The sequence below is a fragment of the Loxodonta africana genome, chromosome 24 (genome assembly GCF_030014295.1).
Source record: "Loxodonta africana isolate mLoxAfr1 chromosome 24, mLoxAfr1.hap2, whole genome shotgun sequence".
NCBI lineage: Eukaryota > Metazoa > Chordata > Mammalia > Proboscidea > Elephantidae > Loxodonta > Loxodonta africana.
Window position 1 is genome coordinate 45,984,027 of NC_087365.1, and position 21,857 is coordinate 46,005,883.

The 21,857-nt window shown below is 47.8% G+C and overlaps 1 protein-coding gene across 1 annotated transcript in view; it reads right to left on the reverse strand.

Moving 5' to 3' along the window:
* Positions 1-21,494, reverse strand: part of SLC13A3 (solute carrier family 13 member 3) — an 85,483-nt gene extending 63,989 nt beyond the window's left edge. The window contains exon 1 of the mRNA XM_003411754.4: positions 21,411-21,494. The gene's annotated coding sequence lies outside the window, so the exon portion shown is untranslated. The remainder of the gene's footprint in view (positions 1-21,410) is intronic.
* Between the last annotated feature and the right edge of the window lie 363 nt (positions 21,495-21,857).

A 21,857-nucleotide genomic window follows, 5' to 3' on the forward strand; every position in this document is an offset into this window, starting at 1 on the left:
GTGACAAGCCACAGAACACCCTGAGCCTCAGTTTGTTCCTATAAATTAGGAATAATAATACTGGGATGTCTACATCACAGAGAAATCCATTAGGATAAATGTATGTGAAAGCATTTTGAAATGTGTATGTGATGGGAGCAGTCTTTTAGGGGTAAGATTATGAACAAATTTTTATATGCTTCTATTTTGCAAAATTTGAATAGCAAATATGTATATTTTTTTTAAAAGAGAGATTCTCTGAATACAAAAGTAATGTATGTATAAAAGTCTTGGATTACATTTTCTTTCTTGGAGAATTGTTTTTGTTAGTTGCTGTCAAGTTGGGTCCGACTCATGGCAACCTTATGTATAAAAATGAACCATTAGTGCACCATCTTCACGATCATTGGTATGTTTGAGTCCATTGTTGTGGTTATTGTGTCAACCATCTCACTGAGGATTTCTCCATTTTTTGAGGACCCTCTACTCTACCAAGCATGTAGTCCTCTTCAAGTGATTGGTCTTTTCTGATGACATGTCCAAAGCAAGGGAGCTGAAATCTCACCATCCTCACTTCTAAGGAGCATTCCGGTTGCATTTCTTCTAAGACTGATTTGTTCACTCTTCTGACAGTCCACGGTATAGTCAATATTCTTTGCCAACTCAGAGAGTTAGTAGATATTTAATTCCTGTATTGCAGAAATTTGAGGCCAGCGTGCTTTCTACTCCCATAGGGAAACCCTGGTAGCGTAGTGGTTAAGTGCTATGGCTGCTAACCAAAGAGTCGGCAGTTCGAATCTGCCAGGCGCTCCTTGGAAACTCTATGGTGCAGTTCTACGCTGTCCTATAGGGTCGCTATGAGTCGGAATCGACTCGATGGCACTGGGTTTGGTTTTGTTTTTTTTTTTATAACTCACTAAAATCCATAGTTTTTTTTCTTTCTTTCTTCTTTCTTAAACTTCAAACCTGTTAAGGTTACCAGGGAATATCTCAGTGTTGATGAGTCTCTGTAGGTTTTTGCTGGGAGACAGTATGCTCTTCCAATCTGCATGTTCTGCCCTTACTTAATTTCTAAGAAGTTTTCTTCTATTAAAAATTCTAATTTTTTTTCCATTTTATTTTCTTCTTCAGCAACATCAATTATACAGATGTTGGATTTCCTTTGACTTCCAGATTTATCGTGTTTTCTCACTCCTTCTTTTCCACTTCATTTTGTTCAACCTTCTTGAGCCTATTATGTCCCTGATTATGGTTTTAGTATTTCTCTGTTTTGATGCTGTAATCTGGCTTTTGTTCTTAGAATGGCTTTATTTTCCTCTTTCACTTCCTTCCTGAATGTTGCTTTTTCATCTTCTTCTACATCTTTGACCCTCTTATTTCTTTTTTTGAGATTTGTTTTAGGAAGGTCCTCATTTCTTTTTTTTTATTTCATGGAGAAATACCTGTTCATAGTGTTTCCTAATTCATAACACAACCCTTCCAATATCTATTCTTTGTTTACTTTTTATTTCATGTTCCCTTTCTTCTTATTTCTCACAGTATCTTCTTGCAGGCTCCATGTTGGCTACTCATCACAGAATTGAGGCCATTCTTTCAAGATCAGCTCTTTGTTCAAAGAAAGTGTGGAGAGAGGGGTTAGGGAGCAAGCTGGGGCAGCAGGTATCTCTGAGCATCAGCACTGTTGATCATCTAACTAACATTGCCCTGAAATACGTCTCTACTCTAAGCAGCCCAGAGGCTTACTCAGTGTGAAGCTCCAAGAATGTCATAGTTCTTTTGTGTTTCTTTTAGCATTTATGTGTCTTTAACTCCATTATAACCACATATGGTATACCTGATCACTGTCCATCACTTATCTTCCACTTGCCACTCCACCATCCTGCTTCTTGCCAAGACATGGTATCTTTGAGCCTCCTTGTTCAGGTCATCTGGACTCTTGCACTGTCACACGTGGTTCAGGGCCTTCCCTCCCTCCTTCACATGCATGGTCCAGATTTTGACAGTGGTAGGAAGGGCTCTTTGGGTTGCAAAACACTTCTGGAAAACTCTGTGTACTTCCAAGAGCTGCAGAAATATAGGCCACTCTTGGTTTTTTTCTGCAATTTGTCCAAAATTTCCCACCATTGTCAGCTCTTCTTCATACAAGCAGGAAGGGATTCTGGTACTTTTTACTTTCATCAGTGATGGCACTTTACCCTCCCTTTTTTGCTTTCTGTTGTTGTTTTCAGACTGTTTCAGTTTAGTGGAAAAGTCTTTATTCTGCTAACTTTAATTAGAAGTGCCTTCTACCTAGTGATTTCATCATCAGAAAGTGCTATATTCCCTTTTGCCTATCTATATTTTCCTACAATAAACATGCACTGTAGAAACAGTGTGGACTTTGGAATCAGGCAGGCCTGAGTTTGAAACCTAATTCTTCCACATTCTAGTTGAGGCCAGTTACTTAACTTCCCTTACCCTCAATTTCCTTATCTGCTACACCCATCACGGTTGAGTTGATTCTGACTCATAGTGACCTTACAGGATAGAGTAGAATTGCTCCATAGGGTTCCCAAGGAGGGACCAGTGGATTCTAACTGCTGACCTTTTGGTGAGCAGCCAAGCTCTTAACCACTGTACCACCAGGGCTCCTTATCCACTGTGGAGGCATAATAATAGCACCTACCTTGGAGAATAATTTATTTAATACAAGATAACCATTGGCCCAGTGATTGATGCATGTTGAGTACTCAATAAATATGAGCTACTGTTCTGTTGTGTTAATTGTTAATAATCATGTATTAATATTATTTTATTATTAATAACACAAGCTTAATTTCTTAAAGCCAGGCTTCAAAAATACTGTTCTAAAATCTTAAAATATGACAGTGAGAATAAACCTGAGATCTTTTTTTTTAATTGTGCTTTAAGTGAAAGTTTACAATTCTAGTTAGTTTCTCATACAAAAATTTATACACACATTGTTACGTGACCCTAGCTGCTCTCCCTATACTGTGACAGCATACTCCTCCTTTCCACCCTGGATTTCCTGTGTCCATTCAACCAGCTCCTGTCCCTTTCTCCCTTCTCATCTCAACTCCAGACAGGAGCTGCCTGTTTAGTCGAATGTATCTATTTGAGCTAAGAAGCATACTCTTCATGAGTATCATTTTATGTCTTATAGTCCAGTCTAATCTTTGTCTGAAGAGTTAGCTTCAGGAATGGTTTTAGTTTTGGGCTAACAGAGAGTCCAGGGGCCATGTCTTCCAGGGTCCCTCCAGTCTCAGTCAGACCATTAAGTCTGGTCTTTTTACTAGAATTTGAGTTCTGCACCCCACTTTTCTCCTCTTCCATCAGGGACTCTCTGATGTGTTCCCTGTCAGGGCAGTCATTGGTGGTAGCTGGGCACCAGCTAGTTCTTCTGGTCTCAGGCTGATGGAGTCTCTGGTTTATGTGGCCCTTTCTGTCTCTTGGGCTAATATTTTCCTTGTGTCTTTGGTGTTCTTCATTCTCCTTTGCTCCAGGTGGATTGGGACCAATTGATGCTTCTTAGATGGCCACTTGCTAGCTTTTAAGACCCCAGATGCCACTCACCAAAGTGGGATGCAGAACATTTTCTTAATAAACTTTGTTATGCCAAATGACCTAGATGTCCCCTGAAACCATGGTCCCCAGACCCCTGCCCCTTCTACTCTGTCCCTCGAAGTGTTTGGTTGTATTCACAAACCTGAGATCATTTATCCAATGGTTCTCCACAGGGTGTGACTTTGCACCCTCCTCCCCCACCCCACCCCCAGGGATATTTGGTTGGAGACATTTTTGGTTGTCAAGACTGGGGGAGGAGGGTGCTACTGGCTTCTTGTGGACAGAGACCAGGGATGCTGCCAAACATCCTAAGTTGCACAGGACAGTCCCCTACTACAAAGCATGACTGGGTTCCCAAATGTAAATAGCGTTGAGGTTAAGAAACACTGGTCTGATCTAACCCCTAGTACAATGGAGGACATGGTTGCACAGAGAAGGAAAATGGCTTGCCTGAAGTCACACAGCAAACCAGGGGTAGACTGTATAAGCTAAGGTCCTGTTTTGTCATATTTCACTGAAAGACAGCAGCACCCTGAGTTTCATCAGACAGAGGAGTTGGGAGCAGGGCGGGGTCTGTTGTTGTTGTTGTCAGTTGCAGTCAATTTGATTTTGACTCATGGAGACTCCATGTCTGCAGGGTAGAACTGCTCGATAACATTTTCAAGGCTGTGATCTTTCAGAAGTAGATCACCAGGCCTGTCTTCCGAGGCACTGCTGGGTGGGTTCTAACTGCCAACCTTCTGGCTAGTAGTCAAACAAGTGCAGGACCCTGACAATGAGCGCCTCCTTAAATTGTGCTCCTTAGGTGTTTCACTTGCCTCACCCTAGCCGTGGCCATGGTTGAGAGCAAGGGTAGGGGGTGGAGATGCTTGGCCATAGCCCCAACCCAGTCTCACTTGTGCCAGCTCAACCCAGTCAAACCCAACTGAAATCCAGCGCAGGGGCTGGATTTCTCACAGGAAGCCTTGTAATCCCCAGCAGAAGAAATCCTACTTTCTCAAGGTTTAGCCAATAATTATCACAGGGATTAAAGTCTGCAGGCAAACCATGCAGTGGTGAGAGAGAGAAAAAGAAAATGCCTTGTCAGGTGGTTAATTTTTGAGCTGGGGAATGATTTCCAGGCAGACACAAGGAAACTTTTTTTTCCCATTGCACCCAAACCTGCCCCTTTTCACCCAGGAAAGGAAAGAAAGAGAAATGGTCTGTTCTCCCGAGCCTAGGGACAGGAACTTTCTGGAAACTGTATTCACCACCACCATCCTTTCCCGCCAAGCTGGTCTCCCTGCTGTGTCGCAGCAGGCATTTTTGTCAGGGCACTGAGCTGTGAGCAGGCTCTCAGCGGGCACTAGGGGCTCCACGCCAGGAGGAGAGATGCTGGCCAACCCTTCGGGGAGCAAGTCTGGGGCCAGCCATCTGTGGTGCCCTCTCCCCAGGAATGTCCAGAGCTAAGGCTGTGTGAAGCCCTGAACATTGAATTCGAGCAAGGCAGAAGTCATGCTTAAAACCCTAGGCAACCCACCCCACCCCCAGCCAGGGCTGGGCATACAGGAGGCCAGGCAGGCCCAGGCAGCAGCCAAGACCAAGGCAGGTTTGAAGCATCACGGCTCAGCATCTCGGGCAACATGCTGCCCACACGGAATGACTGCCCCACCAGAATTACCACAGTGGTACGGTGCCTGGAAATGGCTAGCTCCTGAGACGAAGGACAGGGAGCTAGGAGGTAGGGTTGCAATCCGGACCCATGAGTAAGAAGCAGAGTAGCCTACAGGTTACAACAAGCTTGGCATCTAGCTCCAGAGTGCCTGGGTTTGAATCCTGCCTCTGTCACTTCCTAGAACAAGTGACTTAAATTTCCATCTCAGTTTCCTCATCTGTAAGATGGGAGTGATGATAATAATGATGACAAGAATTCCAACCTCATAGAGTTAGAGTTGCAAGGATTAAATAAGTTAATACAGGTAAAATGCTGGGAGAAACGCATGGCACAAAGCAGGCAGTGTGTGTGTGTGTGTGTGCGTGTGTGTGTGTGTGTGTGTATAAAATGTTATCTACTACTGACTTGCTGTTACTTTGAGTACATTTCTTGCCATCTTTAAGTCAGAAGTTTCACCCCCATGATCTGTAAGACACTTCAGATGTTCCGTTTGGGGATGATTCTAAATGGCACGCAGAAGAAAACCCCAAAGGGAAGGGGTTTAGCGCATGCACACAGCAGGTCTAGGGAAAGGACCCAGCCTGGCAAGACGAGAAAGAACCCAAGAGACATCCTCAATGCAAAAGCCAAGAGTCACCCTGGCATGACATGAGGTCTCCACTTGGAAAGATGGGCCCACAAGAGGACTCCTTTCCTTTTGGGGCCCATACCTGTGTGTCCGTGTCTGGGATAATAATAATAGGAGTACCTTGGATGAGAAAATGAAAGGACAGGTGAGGAATGAAAGGACAAACCCTCATCAATGCTTTTGCAGGCAGTTTTACAGCATCTTGGGGTCTGTTCATCCCCGAGGATAAGCACAGCTGATTTGAGTGTGCCCCCTTTCCGGAAGGGGAGACTGAGGCGTGGAGGGTTAAGCTAGAGACAAGCCCAGGACGAGTCCGGGGGAAGTAGTTGAGGCAGCCCAGAGTCTGGCCTCTGATTTTTAACTCAGGGCTCCCTCCTCCCACCCCCTCAAAATACACAGAGAAGCAGCTAGGGGCCATCTGCAAGACACGTGGGGGAAAGAGGAGAGGGTGGAGGGGGTGGCTTGCTCCTGGAGACCTCTAGGTCAGGCCGCCTCCCCCCTCAGCCTTTACCTCCCCCCTCAGCCTTCACCTCTCCCCTCAGCCTCCGGGGGGGTATTAGCCCCTGGACTCATTAGAAGGTGTTATGACTTTTTGAAGTCCTTGGAGGCACTCATTAAAAGTGTTCCTGGGTCCGCTCACACCCCAGGCTGCCTGGCCTCACTAATCATTCACGAACCCAGCAGGTCAGTGGGGGTGGGGCAGGGGCTGTGGCTGGACCAGGAGCCCCCAGTGGCCTGACTCTAGGAGAACAGAACACATTGCCCCAGAAAAGGGGCTGACTCACTGTGTGACCTTGGCATGTCCTTCCCCTCTCTGGATCTCAGTCTCGCCATGTGTCCAATGGGTCCTTCAGCTCCCAACATCGAGGTAGGGATGGCACACCTAAAGCTCCCCCTCAAGGCTTATCCACCCCCTCCCCCCGCAGCCCCTCCTGGATCATTGGGAGCCCTTCCCTGGTTGAAGTACAATCCCGGCTGAAGGGATCCCCTGTTGGCTCTTCAGCTGTCATTTTGTGACCCAAGGACCACAGCTTAGTCTCCTGGCTCTGGGCCTCAGTTTCCTCCTCTGACTAATGGGAATAATAACGGCTCCTGTGAAGGGCTGTCAGGAGGACCCAAGAAGCTCACTTGCTGTTTTTCGAACACCCACGATGCTCTCCCACCCTAGGACATTTGCACTTGCTGTTCCCTCTGGCTGGAATGTTCTTCCTCCCTGTATGCTCAATGCTCACTCCTTCACCTCCTTCAGCTATTTGTTCAAATATTCCCTTCTCAATGAAGCCATCCTGACTCGTTACAATTCCACTACCCCCTGACTCCCCGTCCCCTTCTCAGCTTTATTTTTCTCTCCAGCACGCATCGCCATCTGGTGTACTTGTGTGTTTGCTTTTGAATATCTCCCCATCTGGAAAAGGCCCCTCCCCCCCCAAAAAGGCCCCCGGGTAGTGCAAATGGTTTGCTCTAAACTACTAAGCTAAAGGTTGGTGCTTCAGACTTACCCAGTGGTGCCAGTTCCACAAGGGCAAGGGCTTATGACAGTTTGGTTAGAACAGTAGCTAGCACATAGTAGCTGTCCAACATTTGTTAAATGAATGTATCAATCACTGTATGCGTGACTGACACACAGGGGACACCGAAGAAGTATGCATTTTGATCCCATGCTCATTTAAGACAGACTTTTTAAGCACCTACTATGTGCCAGGCATAGGTGGTACACTGGGAACCAAGATGGGCAGGGTCTCTATTTGCACTTTATTGTTTGTATAATGCTTGGTTTTTTTTTTTTTTTGGTTTACAAAGTGTTTGGTTTCCCTGGTTCCTGTACACAGCCCTGTGTGGCAGGCAGACCCATGTGACAGATGAAGAAACCAAGGCTGGAGAGGGATGTACCTTGTTGCAACTTGCAGAGCAAGTTCTTGGTCAGCTGGGACCCATCCCAGATCATCTAGCCCACATCCTGTGCTCCCACTGCTTTGCCAAACCCCTCTTGGGCACTGAGATTTGCAGTTCTCTATGGTTTACTATCATCTCATCCTTCCTTTGGTCCAGCTGACCCTGCCTCAGGCATCCTGGAGGTGCATGGTTGGGAAACTCGGTGAGTGATGGGTAAGCTGGCCCGTGCAGCTGGGGCCTGACTGTGGCACCTTTTGACAAGAGCTCCACTGCCCACAATCCCTCATTTCTCAGGCCCCTGGGCTTTAGGCTCTGGTCCAAGAATAAGAATAACAAAGGAAATTTCACTGGGCTTTTCTCTGAGCAAGCACTATCTCATTTAATCTCCAGCAGCTTCTAGGAGATGAACTCTATCCCACTTTATAGGTGAGGAAAAAGAGGCTCAGAGAACCCCCAGAGTGAGGAACGGAGGAGGCGAGGAGGATTCAGGAGCAAGCCCCACCCCTTACAAAGAACTTCTTGAGCAGAATGCAGAAAATACAAATAATAATGATAGCAAACATTTACCTTGTACTTACTGTACCTACTGCATGTCAGATATTCATATACCTCTTAATGACTGCACCACCGGGGCTCCCTTCATACGTTTATTCCATTTATCACCTTTTATCTTACAAGAGATAAAAGGAGAGAGAAGCGAGCAGAGAGAGAGGGACCTCGTACCACCAAGCAAGAACAGCCAGGAGAAGAGCTCATCCTTTGGATCCAGGCTCCCTGCACTGAGAAACTCCTAGGCCCAAGGGAAGATTAACAACGAGGACCTTCCCCCAGAGCCCACAGAGAGAGAATGTCTTCCCCTGGAGCTGACGCCCTGAATTCAGACTTCGAACCTGCTGGAACTGTGAGAGAATAAACTTCGGTTGGTTAAAGCCACCCACTTGCGGTATTTCTGTTATCGCAGCACTAGGTAACTAAGATATAGTTTGGTACTGAGAGTTTGGGGTGTTGCTCTAACAGATGCCAATGTGGAAGTGGTTTTGGAATTAAGTAATGGGTAGAAGCTGGAAGAGTACCTTAAATGGGTATAACGATAGTACCTATCTCATGGCGGGGGGCGGGGGTCGTGAAGATTGATTCATATACCTAAAGCAGGTATATGAATCAATCTTCACAACCCTCCCCCCCGCCATGAGATAGGTACTATCATTATCCCCATTTTACAGAGGAGGAAACTGAGGCCCAGAGAGGCTAAGTAACTTGCCTGAAGTCACACAGCCAAGAAGTGGGAGAGCAAGAATGAAGTCCCGGAAGTTGGTGCTAGAATCCATACCCTCACAATACTGCCCCCAAGAAAGTAACTCTGGGGGACGCACCAGGCCAGGGGAGGCAGCCCTTTTTTGAGAGGAGGAAAGCCAAGGCCTGAAGGGGTTCCCAGAACAAGAAAAACAGCAGGTGCAGGAAACAGAGCCAGGTCTCCCAGGTTGACCGCCCATTTGTGGGGGTGAGAAGGCCCTCTTAGAACCGGCCTTAGTCTCCCGCACCCCTCCCAGGCAGAGGCAAGAGCTGGGCCATGGCAAGGTACCACATCAGGCCTCTGCCAGGCTCCCTCAGTCCTGGACACTCCAGGGTTCTAGTCCCAGACATCTGCAGAACCCACCCCACCGTCCTCAGGCCATACGTCTCGATAAATCATCTACACGTCTGTTTTTGGACTCTGTGCCTGTAAAAGGCCCTGTTTGGGGAGCTATCAGAGGTTTTGCTGACTGGATTCCAGCCCGTTCCAGGGAAATCTGGCAGAGGCATACCTATGGAAAACAGTGTCTATTGGCAAGCAGTGAAATTGTGCCCTGGGGAGCCACAGAGGGTAAATAGCATGCAGGGGCAATCTTTAAATTGCGCCCCTCCCTCTAATTTGAAGATGAACAGACGCTAAAAGTGGCAACACTCAGCAGAATGCCTTCCCCTCTCCCGGACGGCTGCCTTAGTCAGGTGCCTCTGACATTTGTGGAGCCTCGAAATGTCATTCCACGCCTCTTCTGGTGCTCCCTTGGACTTGTGCCCTGGGGCAAGTGCCCCCTTCTGCCTGCCTGCCACTATGCCTCTGCACCCCTATCCAAACATCTGACACCATCTTTTAGATAACTGTACCATAATATCGCTCAAAAATCCAGGTCAAGCTCATTAATCTTTTCCTTAACCTATTATGGCACTACGTGAAAATGACAGGTACACCTTCCTTGCTTTCAGTGATGAACATTGGTCTGTGATGTGCTCAGTCATTTTTTTTTTTTTTTTTCGGTTTCTTCTTTTTCTTCTCAGCAGAGCAAGATCGCACAGTTTGCCTTGACCCATGGGGGCACGCAAATATGAAAGTATTAGTTTTAACTGCTTGGTGGCGCCCTTCCTTCAAGTGGTACCCGGACACCTGCCATATCTGCCATACCTTAGAGACATCAGAATTTTCCTTGAGGGCCCCTCACCCCAGGCCTCCAGAGCCTTCAGGAAAGCGGCTTATCAGGAGAAATTGGTGCACGCAGCATGTCAAAAGGCCACAGGGAACAAGTGGGGCTGTGGGTGGCGGCCAACAAAGGCTTCTCTTGTTATTTCTCCCAACAAAGGGGAGGCAGCCACTCTCAGCCCACTGGGAGCCAAGAGGGCAGAGGGGCCCAGTCAGCTCAGTCCAGCAGAGCCTAGAGTTGGGCTATGAGCAGGGCTGAGGGACCAGAGGTAACCACCTTTGTGTTGCCTGGAACACTCCATTTTCAAGTCCTCTCAGTCCTGCAAGGCCCTCTGTGGCCAAGCTGTGTGCCCACAGACAAGTCATTCACCTCTCTGGGCTTTGCTGTCCTTACTGGCAAAATGGGATTCCTCATAGTGCTGCCTCACAGGCTTACCGGGAAGATCAAAGGAATGAATGCATTTAGGGCAGGCTCTCAACCTTGATACTACTGACATGTGGCTCCAGAAAATTCTCTTGTGGAGGCTACCCTGTGTGTTGTAGAGTGTTTAACAGCATCCATGGCCTTACCACTAGGTGCCAATAGCATCCCTCCCAGTCATGACACCCCAAAACGCCTCCAGACATTGCCCAATGTCCTCTGAGGACAGGCTTGCTTGAGAACCACTGATCTGAAGCATTTCCTCCAGGACCTGAAATACAGTAGGTGCTTTGCCCATGAAGGTAGCCAACATGTTTTGAGTACTTTATGAGCATCATCTTACCAACAGTGTGAGGCACTATTATCATCATACCCCTTTCCTGGTGAAGAAAACACTGAGGCACAGAGAAGTTAAATAACTAGTCCAAAATCACACGGCTTGTTAAAAAGCCAGGATTTGAACCCAAGCTGCCAAGCCCCAGCTCCTACCCACCATGCTCAGCCTCCGGAGAGCTCCGCCAGACTTCCAAATGACTATTTAAAGTGTCTGAGTGACATGTATCCCCTCTAGGAAGCTTTCCTTGATTTCCTTCTATCCCATCCAGCACAACCTCTCTGTCTCTCCTTTGCCTTCACCAACTGTGAAGAACCTAGGCTTTCAACAAACAGACCAAGGCTCGAATCCCAGGACCCCTACTAACTCACTAGCTGTGAGATGCTGGGCAAGTGGTTTCAACCCTCTGAGTCTCGGCCCCCTCCTACAAAAAATGGGTCCATCACCCCTGCGTCACGCAGCACGGATATAAGCACAGGCCCTGGAGCCAGAGTACCAGGGTTCGAATCACCGCTCTACCACTTCAGAGCTGTGTGACCTGGTCAAATGACTGAACCACTCTGTGCTTCAGTTTCCTCATCTGTGAGTGGGGAGAGTAACAGCACCTGCCGTGATGAGCAGTAAATAAGCTAACAAGTGCTGTACACGTAAAGTACGTTAAGACTTTGCCTGGCACTTAGTAGGTGCTACAGAGAGGTTGGCCATGGCTTTCACAAAGACTTTTGGAGACTGAAGGAAAGGGCAGAAAAGAGGCAGGTGGCCCAAGATCTCGACAAACTTGAATTCTCTCCCTGCAGCCTCCTAGAGGCCAGCACTTTCCTGTAGGGGAGCTTAACACTGTTGAAATCAAATTCCTCTCTCAGTTCAGACTGCTGACAAGGTCCCCGCAGGACAGCAGAGCAAAGGGAACTAGGAAAGGAAACACACCAGGGCTGGCGTGCTGGCCTCCCTACCCCTTTTCCAGTGTCTTTACCAGCTGGGGTTCCTTCTTATGCTCTGTGTATTGGTGACCAGCACCTATAGGCTCATTCCCATTGGCTGCCCCTCTCCATGTGATCTCCAGAGACAAGTACAGCAGAGAGCCTGGTATCCCTATCTTGCAGGCAATAGCAACAGCCCTTCATTGAGCACCTACTTCTTTCTAATCGGCTCATCTTCCCAGCAGGCGGGTCTCATTATGCCCATTTTGCAGGTGAGGAACTCGAGGCTCAGGGGAGGGAAATGACTTGCTAGGAAATGGTGTGGCCTTATGCGTGTGTCTTCCCACGTCCCCTGATGTATCTCTGCTGAAGAGAGAATGATTCGGGCATATGCTTGTGACTTGTTCCAGGCCCTAGAGAGGTGTCGACTTTGTGTCTTCAAGGTCGGGGGGATGGGGGTGCCAGAAAAGCAGCTCTCCAGCTGCTCTCAGTCCAGAGGGCACTGTCCTGTTCGGCTGGGTCAGGAAATGTGATCTTGCTCCCCGCCGCATCCCCAAGAATCACAAGGCCTGTTTACACACCTGGCAGGAGCACCGGGAAAGCGGAAAGTTGGCTGGGCCTCAGAGGAAAGGCTTTGAGGCCCAGAGGTCTGGGTGCCCACTGCTGGATGGGGCAATGGGCAAATCTGGTGTGCAGAGAGAGCACTCACATGGGACAGATAAGGGTTCTGTGACCAGCTAGCTGGGAGAGGCTGGGAAGTCCCTCCATACCCCCTCTGGGCCTAGGTCTTTCTCCCTGAAAAGCAAAAGGGTGGGCATCCTGATTCCAGCTCAAACATTCCACGATTGGAAAGCAGTCTGGGGTCTTAGTGCACAAGCCCTAAAGTCAGAGAGACCTGGGTTCAAATTCAAATCCAGCCATTCCACGTTTGTTTACTGAGTACCTACTCTGTGCCAGCCATTGCTGTAGGCACTGGGGTTGCTGCAGAGAGCAAGATAGACATGGGCCCTGCCCTTACAGAGCTCACAGCCTAGCCAGGGAGACCAACACTGAACAAATAAATGATCCTTTCTGATTGGGATAAATGTCTTGGAGGAAATAAAACAGGAAGCTGTTCTAGAGAGCAACTTGCAGGGTGAGAAGGACAAGTGTACTTAAGAAAGAATAATCAAGGAGGACTTCTCAGAGGAGGTGGCATTGACATTAAGACCTGAATGACCAAAAGGATCCAGCTGTGGAAGATCAGAGGCAAGAGCGTTCCAGGAAACGTGAATAGCAAGTGCAAAGGCCCTGAGGCAGAAACAAGCCTGGGAGGTTTGAAGAACCAAGAGAAGCCAATGAGGCTGGCGCACAGTGAGAGAGAACTATGTGAGAGATAAAGTGGGACTGGTGGACCGGCCACAGCCAGGAGTATGGATTTCATGTTACATTCCACTTACCAGCAGGGTGACCTTGACTGCGTAGGTCACTCCACTGCTCTGACCGTTGGTTGCTCCCTCTTGGGCTGCTATCTAGGGATTTTGTAAGGATTGGCTACAAATATATGTAAAGCACCCAGCACCACAGACGGCACTTAGCAGGTGCCCCATCAGTGGCTGCTTTCACTGATTTCTGCCCTCCTGAGTCAGTGTGCACAAGAAGTCTGCGTCTAAAGAGTTGAGAAGACAGACTCTTTCCTCCTTCTGTTCAAGACTATTCCTACCTCTGGGCTTTTGCTCCTACCATTTCCTCCTGTCCCTGTCCCTGGGCCTTCCCCACAGGCCCCACCTCAGCTTTTGAATTAGCCTCTGATGGTTTCCAGAGTGAACTGGGTCAACATCTTCAAGCCAGGACAGGGCCACACTCAGGAGGCTTTGTATCTCAGGAACTAGAGGCCCATGTGACAGGGCACATCTGTGAACGTGGACAATTACTGTGTCAGAATTCAGAGGCAGATATGCGGCTAAGCCTCCCAAACCCTTCCTGGGAGACCTGACCCAGTGTGGCAGTACTGCTGTCTATTCATTTCCTATCGCTGCTGTAACAAACCACCTCCAATTTAGTGGCTTAAAACAACAAAATTTCTTCACTTGGGCTTGCAAGCAGCCATCTAAGATACAGCTATTGATCTCTACTAGTCCGGAATAAAAGTGAAAGAAGGAAACCAAAGACTCAAAGAAGAAAACAGTCTACGGGACTAACAGTCTACATGAACCATGGCTTCATCTATCCTGAGACCAGAAGAACTAGATGGTGCCCGGCTACCACTGATGACTGTTCTGATCAGGGCCACAATAGATGGATCCTGAGAGAATGGGAGAAAAATGTGGAACAGAACTCAAATTCTTAAAAAGTCCAGACTTGTTAGAGCAGTTGAGATTAGAGGATGCCCTGAGACTATCACCCTGAGATACCCCTTAAGCCTTAAACTGAGATTATCCCTTGAGGCCACATTTTAGCTAAATAACAGTTTGGCCCGTAAAATAAAGAATATTACCTATGAGTAATGAGCTCCTTTTAAAAATCATCTATATGAGACCAGATGGTCAAAAATGGTAATTTTTGACCATCTGGTCTCATGAATGTGATTTTTTAAATAAAATAAAGCAAAGAAGAGAAGGTAAGGGGGCAGGGAAACTAGAGTACTAGAAATGGTACAACCAGAATGGGATGAATGAGAATGACACATTGTGAAAAATGTAAACAATATCACTGACTAATTTGTGTAGAAATTGTTAAATGGGAACCTCATTTACTGTGTAAACGTCACCTTCAACACAATAAAGTACTATTAAAAAAAAAAAACACTTGTTGTCTCACCATTCTGGAGGTCACAAGTACAAAGTCATTTTCACTGTGCTAAAGTCAAGGCTGGCTACTCCTGGAGGCTCTAAGGGAGAAGCTGTTCCACTCCTTTCGCAGCTTCTACAGGCCACCTGCATTCTTTGGCTCGTGGCCCCACGTCACATTGCTTCTTTCCAGCTGCTTCTGTCATCACATTGCCTTCTGACTCTGCCTCCTCCCGCATCCCTCTTTTATAAGGATCCTTGTGATTACATCAGGCCCACCGAGACAATGCAGGATAACCACCTCATTTCAAGTCCTTAACTTAATCATATCTGCAATGTCCCTTTGCCATACAAGGTAACACTCATAGGTCCCAGGGATTGGAGTGTCAACATCTTTGGGGGACATTAGGACATCAGCCTATCAAATACCAGGAGACTTCTTTTATTTAATAGCCCAAGTGTTATGGCTGGAGGAAGGTCATCTACGTAGTCCCCTCACTTTACAGATGGGTAAACCGAGGCTCTGCGTGGGAAGGACCTGCCCGACATCTCAGCCTGTAAGGAGGAGCCAGGACTAGCAGCCAACCTAGTACATCCCTAGCCAAGGTGCATATCCAGGCTACAAGTCCAACATTTCTTGAGGTAGAAGAGGCCACTTTCAGAAGACTCTGGATCATATACAGAAGGACAATAAAGAACACTGAGGTTTCTCCCTTTCTGAGTCTTCCCTCCTATTGATTGCTTCCAAAAGAAAGCCTCAGTTTGGTACTAGCTTGTCTTCAGCGCCTTCCTTGACCATTTCCCTCCCTTCGTAATAGAGGGCAGTTTCAGGCCCTCGGCTTCAAGCAGGCGGTAAGCAGTATATAGCCAGAATTAAGCAACGTTGGATATTTTGTTGATCGCTATACTTTTCCTCTATTAATCATTCGTGACCCTCATTTTCCATACATGGCACCAGCATAAAATTTCGTTTTTAAGTCAACGTATTTAAGTTAAAAAAGGCGGAGGGGGGGGAGTTAAAGCATTAATATTTAAAAAATGAGTAAGTAAAAGGTATGTAATTAAGTAAATAGTACTGAGTGGCACAGAGATCTGACAAAAAATGACATGAATGGTTTTAGGATGATGAAAACAAGATCAGACCCTACCCCATTCTGGGGGGCCTGATGGTGCAGTGGTTAAGCACTCAGCTGCTAACCAAAAGGTCAGTGGTTCAAATCCAGCAGCGGCTCTGTGGGAGAAAGATATGGCAGTCTGCTTCTGTAAAAAATTACAGCCTTAGAAACCCTGTGGGGCAGTTCTACCCTGTCCTATAGGGTCACTATGAGTCAGAATCAACTCCACAGCAATGGGTTGGGTGAACAAATTCCCTGTCCAAGCTCTCTGGGGTTCAATGAGATAATGCAAATTAAAAGCACTGGGCAGTATCTGGCCAGAGAAGGTGCTGGATCCACATAGATGGAATCACATATTTTTTTTTCTTCTGGGAAGCCCATATTAGGGAAAGACTCAAGGGGCCTCTCCGAATCCTGGCCACCCTGTCTCCTCAAATCCAGAATCAAGAAGGGAAAAGAAGTGAACGAAATATTTAGTAGCTGTGTGACTTTAGGAACTTCACTTAACTTCTGTGTGTCTTACTTTCCTCCATCTGTAAAAATGGAGCTAACCATAGTTCCTACTTCATAAGGCTGAAGATGTGAAGAGTAAATAAGCTAAAATGTGGAAGGTACTTAAAACAGCACATGATAAATGTGCTTTTATTATCATACACCCTCATTATATGCGGGACACCACCCTGGGCAATTCCCATACCTTCGAATAAACCATCCATAACCGAGGCTCAGAGATGCTAAGTCTCCAGCCCAGGCTCCTCTGTCCACCATGTCAGATCCAAGACCCAAACCCAGATCTGACTAACTCTAAGGCCCCTGTTCTTTCCACCATTTAACTTCTCTGAGCTTCAGTTTCCTCATCTGCAAAATGGGAAAGCTAATACGTCCCTTGAGCGTTGAATGAAAAAGCAGGAATTTATGGTGCAGGCACGATCTATGATTTCACTGAGCCCAAAGAACCACCCAGGGAGGAGGATATTATTGTTGCCATTTTTTAAATAAAGAAACTGAGGTCCAGAGAAGTGACTTGTCCAAGGTCATAGAGCAAGTTGGTGGAATGAGAATCCGGTTCTGATTCCAAAGCCTCAACACGGAGAATGGAATGGACATTTTCCTGGTCATCCATTTAAATGTCCCCTCTAACCTCTCACCTCAACGATTAGACACATGCAAGAAAGTGGGACTCTGAGCATCTCTCAGAAGATCTGCCAACCCAGGACTAGGTCTGCGGCTAGCCTATGTGACACCTCAGTGCTAATTAGAAAGAGAGGCCCTTCCTTCTGGTGGATCCAGCCCTGCTGGGGGAGGGGAAGGGGGGCACAGATTGGCATGTAAACTGCAGGTTGCTTCAGTCTCGCCTGGCTCCTCAAGGTCTCTTGTGCAGTCAACAGCCTGCACAACACTCTGCAGCAGCTCTGCTCAGGGCGCCTCCAAACTCCTTGTCAACACATCCTGTGAGTGCCGCTCTAAGATGTCATCTTGGCCAGATGGCCAATTTAGCTGAAGCTGCTCTCAGTGAGCCCAAGGCAGGAAAGTGGGCCAGACTTCTCTGTAAATGCATGGGGCTGGTGCTTGTTTGCAGCCCTGCTTTAACAGGTCCGTCCTGTCCCCATTAGCTACCCAAGGCCGCTCCCAAGCCTCCATCTCCCAGGATGGCTATTTGGAAAACTTGGGGACAGTCCCTCTGGCAGCATCCTGACTTCCCCAGCCTCTGGCACTCTGTAGAAAGAGCTGGGATCCCCAGTGACACTGGAAATTGCAATTGCAGCATTCCAGAACTACATCCCATTCCTTACCATCCCTGCTGGCAGCATTCCTGAGCCAGGAGGACAGAACGTAAAAATTCCCTCCCCTCTCACCCCCGCAGATTGCCCCCAGCCTCCCTGGGGCCAGATTACCCAGTAAGCAAAGTACAGCACGAGCTTACTTGTGTTTACTTACTAATCTGTAGTGAACAATTTCAGATGGGTTTCACCATGTCTCTTAGAAACACATGTGAAATTGTTCATTACGGATTAGTAAATAAGCACGTGTAAACCTGTGTTTACCTTGCTTCCTGGGACATCTGCCCCCATCAGGGGCTGTACGTTTCAAAAGAAGCTTTGATTCTGTAGGAAGGTGCTGTGGGTTTGGGAGAGAGACCTATGCCAGCCATACCTAGAGCAGAATCTTTGATGAGGTGAAAAACGTGAAATTGTCCACTTCAGATGATCTGGTAAGCACCGTGCTTGCCCTGCGTATTGGATCATCCGCCCCTGGGGTCAGCTCACCAGCCACAGGGGACAGGTGACCGAGAGCCAATCCTCTCAGCCACACAGACTCCAGGAACAGCAGAGCCACAGCGCTCTTGTTCAGACACCATCAAGCCAGGAAACCGGGACCCAAAAAGGGGAATCCCTCACTCCAGGCCACATGGCCAATGGCGAGTGCCCAAGCATCTTAAACATCCTTCCTGAGCTGATATCCGGAAAATTTGCAAAAGCTTTTGGGAACCCCTATGTACAGAACCAGCTGTACTGGTGGCCCCAGATTTTCTACTTAGCATTGCTAAGGAAGACTGGACTAACAACCTGCTTCTGTAACGATCAGTCATTGAAAACTTCTATGGAGCACAGTTCTACTCTGAAACACTTGGGGTCACCATGAGTCAGAACTGACTCAATGGCAACAGGTTTTTAAGCAGCAGAGCCTACCTCCTGAGAAGCCCTGGTTTATCAACCACTTAAAGAGCCAGTGACAACTAGGGCCTCTCTAAGGGCCCCCACCAGAGAACAAGAGGGAACAAGAAGTGGCTCTTACTGAATTATAACTATGGACGGATTGTAAGCACAGTGGTTAAAAGCGTAGACTCTGCATTCTGCGTTCATACCAGCTGTGTGACCTTGGGCAAGTCACCTAACTTCTCTGAGCTTCCATTTCCTCACCTGTCAAAGAGGGATGCTAGTGGCAGCTGCCTCCTCAGTTCTTGTGGAGGTGATACAGTGAAACTTGTGAGAGCCGGAACTCGACAAGACTGCCTTGTCTTTCTGGGTCTCCTCAGTTTTCCGCCTTTGACAGGGTGCAGTCTTACCACTTTTCTGTCACTCGTTTTAGTGGAAAATATTTGCATTTTCCTTCTCTGACAGGTTTCTGCCTTCCACAGGTTCTGGCATTCACAGGTTTTAGGTTATAAGACAATGCCCAAGAAGGTCTTAGTACGGTGCCTGGCGCATAGGAAACATTCAATAAAACACCATACTTATCAGGCTTGGAGTCCCTGTATGGTACAAACAGTTGAGCACTCAGATACTAACTGAAAGGTTGGCGGTTCAGAGTCACTTGGAAAGAAAGGCCTGGTGATTGCCTGGTCACAGCCAAGAAAACCTTACGGAGCACAGTTCTACTCTGAAACACATGGGGTCGCTATGAGTCAGAATCTACTCCAGGGCAACTGGTTTCTTTCTTCCTTTTTTAAAATCGGGCTTACTGCAATCACAGGGGGTTACAGGCATCACTCCTGGGGTTCATACACAAACAATTCACTGTGAAGCTAATGACGCTTAAACTCCCGAGTCCCTCCCAAGTCCTGTACTGAATTTTGTATTTGTAAATCTGTATTCTTTTTCTTAAAGATAGTCCCCTAAATAGTGTATACTTCAGGCACCATAATACTTGGATCTGCCCTGGGGTTCACAGAACTTCCTACAAGGCAGAGCAGAGAGAAGCTGTCAGACGTCCCTCCCTGTGAGGACAGAGCCCCTGTGTGTTTCATCTCTTCTTCCCCAGAGCTCCATCCGGGGCCTTATAGACATCAGTCATCAGTCAAGGCTCATCTACCCACTCTTCCACCACTGACGCTTCACAAAGCTAGGGACTTCCTTGCCTCAGCCCTTCACATCAATCCCAAGAATCTAGCACCGGTGACAGCCCCATTATACAGACAAGGAAAGAAAGTGAAACCCAAAGGAGACTGGCCCAAGGCCCTGGGATCAGCTAATGGCCCACGATGGGCTGGTTTTTCTTTGTGTTTGTTTTTTGATTGGGGGTAATTTTTTTTCATTTTATTTTATTTTGTATTGTACTTTAGATGAAGGTTTACAGAGAAAACTAGTATCTCAAACAGTTGGTACACATATTATTTTATGACCTTGGTTAACAATCCCACGACATGACGACACTCTCTCTCTCTCTCTCAACCTTGGGTTCCCTATTACCAGTTTTCCTGTTCCCTCCTGCCTTCTAATCCTTGACCCTAGGCTGCTGTGCCCCTTTAGTCTCGTTTTGTTTTATGGGCCTGTCCAGTCTGGCTGAAGGGTGAACCTCAGGAGTGACTTCATTACTGAGCTGAAAGGGTGTTTGGGGGCCATACTCTCAGGGTTTCTAGGATGGGCTGGTTTTTGAGTGACTGAATTGACAACCCAAACATGGCGATGGCACAGAACTAAGCAGCATTTCACTCCGTTGTGCATAGGGTCACCATGAGTTTGGATCCGACTTGACGGCAGCTAACAACAATCCGTATTCCAGCATTTATTGTTTATTTTCTTCCATGTCAAGGAAGGCGAATAGCTTAAATAAATTCCACACTAAAAAACTTGTTTGTGTATTGGCGCTGTGTCTCCACATCCTCCCCATTCCCTGTGCTCAAGGAGGGTCTCTTCCTCCAGACAGCCCTCTCTTAACACCTCTCGCATTTTCCCTGTCTCAGCTGGGGGGTGCTGGGTAATGTATCACTAAATCACATCTTCTTTCCTTTTGTTAAAGTGGTTCGGCTGTCTCTTCCTGCAGGTGCCTACCGCCCTACCCTGGTATCCAGTAAGGTCTGGGCAGAGGGGTGCCACAGGGACCTGAAGCACCACCTGCTTCCAGCCCCATCTGTGTTATTTTTGTAATGACATTCCTGACCTCGACTTACCACGTTGGATTCTTCGAGGGATTACTTTCCTTGGGAGTCTGGAAACAGCTTGGGTTCTGGATTCTGACAGATCAGGGATCAAACCTGCACTAAGCCACTTGCTATATGACTCTGAGCAAGTCATGGTACCTCTCTGAGCCTCAGTTTTCTCTCAGGATAATGGGGTACATAGCCCTCTCCCTGAGGGTCATTGAACAGATTAAGTAAGTGGATGTGTGTAAGACAAAGTTTAGCCCTGCACCTTCCCCTAGTAAACCGCTCATTAAATCTTGAGGTCCCCATCATATTAAGGGCCTGATGCAGAATAAAACCAGCCAATGTGTATCAGGTACTTAAGGTGTACCAGGCACAGTTCTAAGAGATTTACATATATTGCCTCATTTAAGTACCCACAACTCTAGGGTGTGACGCTGTCATTTCTCCCACTTTTACATATGAGTAAACTTAAGTTCAGAGAGGTTAAGTAACCTGCCCCAGGTCACACAGCTTGGCACTCTTTAGCCTTCACTGTGACTGTCTAGCAAAATGCACAGCACAGTGCCAAGCACACAGAAGTCAATAAAGAGAAATATTTCCAGTAGAAGTGAGAAGATCCAGAAGGCCGAGTGGGACTCAGGCTCCAAGGCGCAGCTGAGATGAGGGGGAGAGGGTAGAGGAGGTCTGATAAAACTGATAGACTGGGGCCTCAGTGGTCTCTCGCTCCAGAGGCTGGGGAGGACAGGGTCCTGCAGGTGGCGGGCCGCCGAAGGGGTGGGACGGGGGCGCGGAGGCAATGGAGGCATTACCTTGGGCGGGAGGGCGAAGACCACCGGCAGCAGCACGAGCGGCGTGAGCAGCAGCACCAGCAGCCGCCGCACGCTCCATACCTTCTTGGCCACTGCCGTCAGCACCGCCATCAGCCTGAGCGCCCGGGACTGCCCGGCGCCTGCCTCGGACGCCGGCTTAAAGCCCAGGGGAGGGTGTGGGGAGGGAACTGCGCTTGGGGACCCGCCCTCTCTCTACTCCTCCCGGGGGAAAAGGGTGGTGCCTGAGCCCCCGGGACTAGGTGGACGAGTTCCCGGCAAAGTTGGGAAAAAGTTAGGAACAGAAACTGAGGAACCGGGACTGCACGCCCGAAGGCGGCGTGACCCGGGGTTTAAGCATCGCGGCTGCCCAGCTGTGCGGCCTCGGGCAACTGGCTTAACCTTTCTCGTAGCCTGTAAAATGGGTGATAATGACAATGTGAAGATTAA